This window comes from Lathamus discolor, chromosome Z, assembly GCF_037157495.1.
Source record: "Lathamus discolor isolate bLatDis1 chromosome Z, bLatDis1.hap1, whole genome shotgun sequence".
NCBI lineage: Eukaryota > Metazoa > Chordata > Aves > Psittaciformes > Psittacidae > Lathamus > Lathamus discolor.
This window is the reverse complement of record NC_088909.1, coordinates 83490123-83497035: the sequence shown is the minus strand read 5'-3', so window position 1 is coordinate 83497035 and position 6913 is coordinate 83490123. Positions and strand designations below refer to the sequence as shown.

At 42.4% G+C, this 6913-nt stretch overlaps 1 long non-coding RNA gene across 1 annotated transcript; it reads right to left on the bottom strand.

Moving 5' to 3' along the window:
* Positions 1-4195: 4195 nt before the first annotated feature.
* Positions 4196-6161, bottom strand: LOC136005316 (uncharacterized). Its single transcript, XR_010608754.1, has 3 exons — positions 5839-6161; positions 5305-5454; positions 4196-5164 (listed from the first exon to the last, which is right to left on the bottom strand). It is a non-coding gene; the product is annotated as an uncharacterized LOC136005316 (long non-coding RNA).
* Between the last annotated feature and the right edge of the window lie 752 nt (positions 6162-6913).

The window sequence follows — 6913 nt, the reverse complement described above, 5'->3', positions numbered from 1 at the left end:
CATTGAAACTCACCCCCCTTCCCAAGCAGACCAACTGTGCAAGAAAGGTGTGCTCTCAGTATTGCTGTCCTTCACAGTGTCCTGCCCAGCAAGAGAAGGTGCACTTCCCACCAACCCTCACCCTGGCCTCAGCGGGGAGGAACAGTGAAGCACACCCAGGCAGGCAGGCAGGCAGGCAGCAGCAGGGCAACGATTTGACATTTCATCCTCATGTCAGTGGCTCTGTGCCAATATTGAGTACCACATGGCACTGCTTGAGTCAGAAGTGACACTGGTGGTGAATGAAACCAGGTGGAGGAGGGGAAGACAGGATTAAACCCCTTCCTCTCTTCTTGCATGGCACTGAAGCTGACAAGAAGCTCACTTCTGCTGTCACTGAAGCTGACAAGAGGGCACTGCTGGAGCTCCTGCTGCACCATGGTTCTTCTCTAGTCTTGATTCAGAGAAAGCATGCACCTCTCTGTCAAGGCACCCTGCTCTTTAACACAGCCATCACTCAAAGGGAGCCAGCCAGTTTGAATCCAGCTCTGTCCCTGTGACTGTATATGACCACCCAGGTGCCCAGCCTCACCTAGCTTTTGCTTTACTGAGCTTTGAATATTGCAGTTAGAAGGCTTCCCAGCTATGTATGGATGCACAGCACTTGTAGGCTGCTTGCAACCTGCTATACCTTATGGAATATGGTGATGGGGAGAGTATATTTGAAAGTTACCATAGTCTGGCCTGGATGGCAAACTTGACGTTTATCAGTGGCTGCTTACAGAGTGGGACCCTATGTCATAGAAGGATCAAAGCAGGTATTTCACTGAAATTCAGGGAACTGGAATGTGACAGAAACAGTGTTGTTTTTGCATATTTGAGATGGAGCTTTGCAATATTACGGTTTTGTAATATTAAGGCTTTGCAATATCAAGACTTTGCAATAGCGGGGCTGGGGCCAAGTTACCAAGTGAATGGAACAAAGGGTTTAAAATACCATGACTTAAACAGACACACTCTGTGGTTAAAAACAATGTCATCTTTGGGCAACAGACACACTCTGTGGTTAAAAAGAATGGTATCTTTGTACAACCTATGAAACTAAGCTGATGCAAACTGGTTCTGTAGTTAAACAGTAAGTTGGGGTGCTACATGTATGCCAGAGGGTTATGAAATCGAACCATAAAAGGAGATAAATAAATAAAAGGAAGACGTGTACTAAATCGAGTAAGGGGAGATGTAAACAGAGGCAGGACAGTTAGCATGTAGATGATACGTACCCAACCAATGGGGAAACAAGGGAGGTAACTTGTGGATGAGATATGAAATATAAATCTTAGTTCTGCCTTTGCTGTGTGTGCCTCCTCGCTAGGACACCCACTTTTGCAAAAATGTCAATAAATAGCTGCTTCACTGCTGTGTCTACCCTGAGCTTTTGCAAGAAAAATTTTCATCTAGAGACCATTTCTCACATGGAATATGTGGGAAATATAGAACATAGCAAAGAGGGTCACAGTGAGTCTTATTCCTGCAGACATAAGACATCAATCAGGAGGAAAACCTGGGAGCAGCAGCACAGGCAGCAGTGCTGCAGACAGCCTTGCCGGGAGCTGTGGACTGTACTCATCCCTGCCACTTGTCCCCATGGGCATCTGGCTTCTCCAGGCAACTGCCTTCAGCAGTGCCTGGAGAAGGCAGCCCCAGACCCAATAAGGTGTCCAGGGAGTCCTGCCTGTTTGCAGCCAGAGACAAACAAAGGCTTGTGAAATCAAACTGTAGCTGAAAGGCAATTATTCTGCCGTCCTTAGTGTTTCTTAAGACAGGGAAAGCATAGGCCTACAAGCCGAAGACTGCTGTGCCATGCTGGCAGCATTTCTTGTAGATGACCTCAGCATTTGCTCATTCTGACATCACTGTCAGGAGCAATATAATTCAGGCTGGTGTAGTGTGAAATGCTCCCTGGGCAAATTTACAAGAGAAATAAGGGAATGTGACCTTCTGGACAGCAGGCCACTCTGAACTTTTCTTTCCACAGTGTCTGTGAATAGTAATGAGGAGGGCTTGAAACTTTCCCTTTCTTTCACTGAAAGACTCACTGCTGATCATTTCCAGTGCATTAAGAAATCAGGAGCCAAACCCTGAGGCCTTCATTTTGGGGGTTTGGGGGTTTTTCAGAGCAGAGGTCTCAAAAAAATCTCAGAGCAATTTTTGTCTTGTGCAGAATCAAAAGTATCTTGTTCAATAGCTGCTGAGCAAAAGAAACATTGGTTGAAAAAGCAGCTTGAAATAGCTTCATGAAATTCAACACTTGCTTTTTTTCTGAAATGAAAGGGAGTGACCTGAGCTCTAGATCTCCCTTTAAACTCCAGCAATAGTCTTGCCCTTTTTAAAAAACTCCCATCTCTTCAGAAATATTGCCAGCCTTGGCCAAGTGAGCTGAGCACTGTATCATAAAAGAAATTAGGACATCAGCAGCTGGACCAAACTAATTCATACATTATGTCAAACATATTGCATGACCATATTGAGCTAGCTAGCAGGTTAACATTTATACTATTATCAGGAACTGTCATGCACTTCTTGATATCAAGCACTGAACAGAGCACAGCACTGTACTTGTGATTCAGACAACCTGAACTTGCTAATTCAGGTTGCAGTTTGATCACATTCAACTGAAAATTCAGCCTGTCTAGGCCCCGAGGACTGCATTCTCCCACTACCTCCACAAGAGCCAAGAAAGCCGTGACAATTTATGTCGGTAGTAGATTGCAATTGTATTTTCTTCATAGTGAGCAAAATGCAGATGCCATTTGTCTACATGCAGAACTGAAGGAGGAGAGGAGTTTAAGGTATATCAGAGCATCTCTGTTGCAACCATTTTATATCCAGCTGCTACTAGAAAGGGCTAATAATTGAGGCTAAGACCCCTCCAGTCACCAACCTTTATGCTATATGCCAAGACCTGCTAGGAGAAGTTTCAGTTCCTACTATGGGAAGAGACTCCTGTTTATTGATCCAGCTTCAAGATATCTTTTCTCCACAGTTACCTTCAGATTCCAATAAAAATGTATGGTCAACTAAAACATACCAGACGATGTCTTTGATGACTATCTCAAAGGCATAAGAAACATATGACTGCTATTAAACTAGATGACCTGATATGACACTAAGGGTAAGAAATGCATGGAAATCCAAAACTTCAGTAGTCTTTTAAGCTATTTTCAAGCTTCCAAAGACTTACAGTACTGTTTTAAATTATTTACAATCGTGCTTAAGTTTGCAAACTTTATGCAGTTAGACAAAGTATGCCATGGTGACCTACAATGTGATTTCTTTAAACAGGAACCAAGTTCCATACATCAACTTAATCTATACTGTTATTGCTATTGCATCATGAAAAAGATAATCTCTATTCAGGTTATAGTGTCTGAATAATTGTACAATTGCCGTGGCTTCCGTAGCTTGGTGGAGGACTTTTATTAAGGGAGCTGTATTTGCATATGTGATCTGCTTAGATGTATGTGATTTCAAAGGAAATAGTGTTTCTCTGCAGTATGTAGTCAGAAGTCATTTGCTATTGAGTATAACTGTAAAAAAGCCTGTGAAAATTTCAAAGGTGAAATGATCATTGAAAATGATCAGCTAAGGCAGCCCATGTATTTTGCTGCTGCCCTGTTAGCTACTGTGCTTATAATATTCCTGTGGTACTGCAGCACTGTTAAAAAGCAAGAGGTTTCCCATGTTTGTTCTTTGTTCAAGTCAGCGTGGGTGCTGTTTGGAATGAAATGAGGCCTTAGGTAAGTAAGTGTAGTGCAGAATTTCACTGTGGGGCTTGGGGACACATAACACACTTGCTTAGCATGGGCCACAGGGAGCCTAGTGTGAACCTCTGGAATAAATGCAAACCTTCTTCCCTGCTTTCTCACTCACACCGGGGAACAGACAAGGACTCAGTTATCTGAGGCTGACCTCAGTCACAAGATAAATTGTGAGAGATATTTTTGGGCAGGGAGACCAACATGGTTTTAGTCTTTAACAAGACAAACAGCCTGTTGTTCTGCCCTTATCAAACTGAGTGCAGTCAAAACCCACTTCCCACACGAAGTTGATCGACCAAACAAAGGAGCAGCTCTGGTCTCCATTGTTCCCAAATAGCCCAAATCTTCCACCTGTGGTAAACCAGAAAGAAAAAGGCTGAATTGCAATTATTTTCTCGTCTTGTGAAAACTAGATATGGGCCTCCTTTCCATTAAATATACCTTTATTTGTATCAAAATGCTAAGAGGCTTCATATTACTTAGATTCTGCTCTGAGGTGCTGTGGAAACAGATAAGGGCAACACATGCTCTCTGGCTGCATGCTGGTATTGTTACATTTGAACAAAAATGAAAATATCGCAAGTTTACAGAAATTGGAACTCCAGAAATAATTTTGATCTAAGTCAACTGAAACATGTTCCATTCCCACCACTGCACAGCTTTTTCATTTGTATTTCAGACATTTTGTATGTATCGCCCTTTTTATTTCAAGTCATACTGCTGTACAAAGGAGAACATGTTTCAAAACAAAAAAGCACATATATTCCTTTTCACTTGAAGATTCAAGTGATGGTAAACACTATTTGTAAAGGAGAGAGCAGTCTAAAGGTCTCTCTCATTTGCTCTATCCTGTATGCACCAGTGAAGGCCATTAATACTCTCCAGTCCTGCAGGAACGTCTGGCCTCTGAATCCACAAAATTGTGCTTCTCTGAGGGCCAGAGGTGCACTTCCTGTATTAGTATTGACTCAATGCTTGGCTGACCCTGGGATGTGGACCGAACATGGAACTAAAGGAGTGGCTGTAACTTGGCTTCACTGTCACAAGCACCAGTGGTTTTGGTTGCTTGCTTGCTTGCTTTTGTTTGTTTCTTTGGAAAAAAACAAACACAAAAAAAAAAACCCAACAACAGCGATAACAACAACAACAACAACAACAAAAAACCTAAACAACAAACATGCAAGCAAGAAAAACCCACACACAAAAAAAAAAACCACAACAAACCAACAAAAACCAACCAAACAAACAAAAAAAAAAAAACCCAAACAAGAGAACAAAAGTTACAATCCTACAATGCAGTTTCAAGCAATGGGTGCATCAGAGGGACCTCTGTCATAAAGCAGCTTGACTCCCCTGAGGTGCCTGGGCTGCAACAAGAAAGAGAGAAGATGAAAAGAGAAAAGAAAGTGAAAAGAATGCAACCCTCAGTAGGTGTAGATGGGCATCCATCTGGGAAAATCCCAGGTGGGCACTATAATTGTTGTGAGTGTAAATTCACCGGACTTACTGTAGAAGAAATTATCTTCAGTATCTTCATAGATGACATGAACTGTTAGTAGAGTGAAAGAGTTCTGTCCGTCACACAATTTTTGCACCTCTCTCAGGAAGTAAAATCTGGGGTCCTGCAGTTGCGTGCTGCTCACAGTACAAACGATCCCTGCAGCAGCAATGCTGAAGGTGAGTTAACTCTGTAGACTAGTGAACAGATTAGGTCCATACCCACATAAACGTTCATGCTGCTTGCTCATTTTCAGGCATACTCCCAGTAACATAGATGTGTGCAGTTCACAGCCCTGGGGCAGCTCTTACATTAGAGACGAATAAAATAAAATACTTGCCCTCTCTGTTTAAAGGCTGGGCCAAATCTGCAGGAAATTATGTATTACAGATTTTAAATATATTAAAACATATAAAAAATTAGGTTAAAGTAGCTGTATGCTATTATAGTACTGTCAAACCTGCAGCTGCAAATCCCCTCATTAAAGGTAGGGCAGTGTTTTGCTTTAAGAGCTGCCTCTGTACTGTAAACCATACCACAAACCTTGCTATCTGAGACCTTCCTCACGAGTTGTAAGTTCAGCCTCCAGCAACTCAAGGATACATTTTCCTTCATCACATTCGTTAGTTGAAGAGCATAGCAGGTGCCTACTTCCTGTTTAACAGCAAATCTCCATCATCTGTTACCCTATCTTCCTTTCCATTTGATTTCATGAGGCGTTTCCACTCCCTGCAGCCAGCGCCATGTCAGTATTTAGGGTGAAGGGAGGAAGACTGTCACACTCTGTATCTCTGACTCAGGCAATCAGGGGTCTGGGCAAATGCAGCTTCACCTCAGGGGTGCAAGATCAGTCTATGTCAAGCCATTATTTTCCCAGGATATGGTTGATCATGTTACTCACAGGACCTGGCTTTCTTTCCCTGCCTGAACAGCAAACTTCAGAACAGGTTATTAACTAATCATGAGTCTGGAACTGGAAATAGGGAACACTTGGCTGTGAATTTTCAAATGGATTTCACTTGTGCTTGGCTTTGTAAAACTTCTCATTTCTGCAGACATGCTCATAAACACAGCATTATAACATCCTGCCCTTATCATAAGCACACATGAAGCCAAATTGTCATCCTTATCTACCAAAACACTTTGGGCTCATCTTTTTTCCATTATGTCAATGTTTGTAGTCCTGGTTCAGAAATGACATTTTAGGCTGATGAAGGACAGCTGTCATATTCCTTATTTCACCTGTCATCGATGGATTCAAGCTTGAATTAATTTTATTGCTTAAATAAGGGATTTAAGAGAAAGAATGGACAGCCAATAGCATTTAAAGCTGAAAGGTGTGTGTCTATAGCCCAGGCACAGTACAGTGTCCTCCACATACATATATAGAAATCAGACATCCCAACCTGGTTCATCCCCACATCACCCTAAATGGAGGTGTTACAGCATGGTACTTGATTCTGAGCTGGAGTGGAAAGGTTAAAATCTGTTGAAGTTCAGAAGTGACAGAGACAAAAGCACATCTGCCCTCTCCACGTGCTGCCCAGCCCTGGCACCATCATGTGTCAGTGCAGATGTGGCCACAACTAAGAGCTCCTGTATGCTTCATCCAAATGTC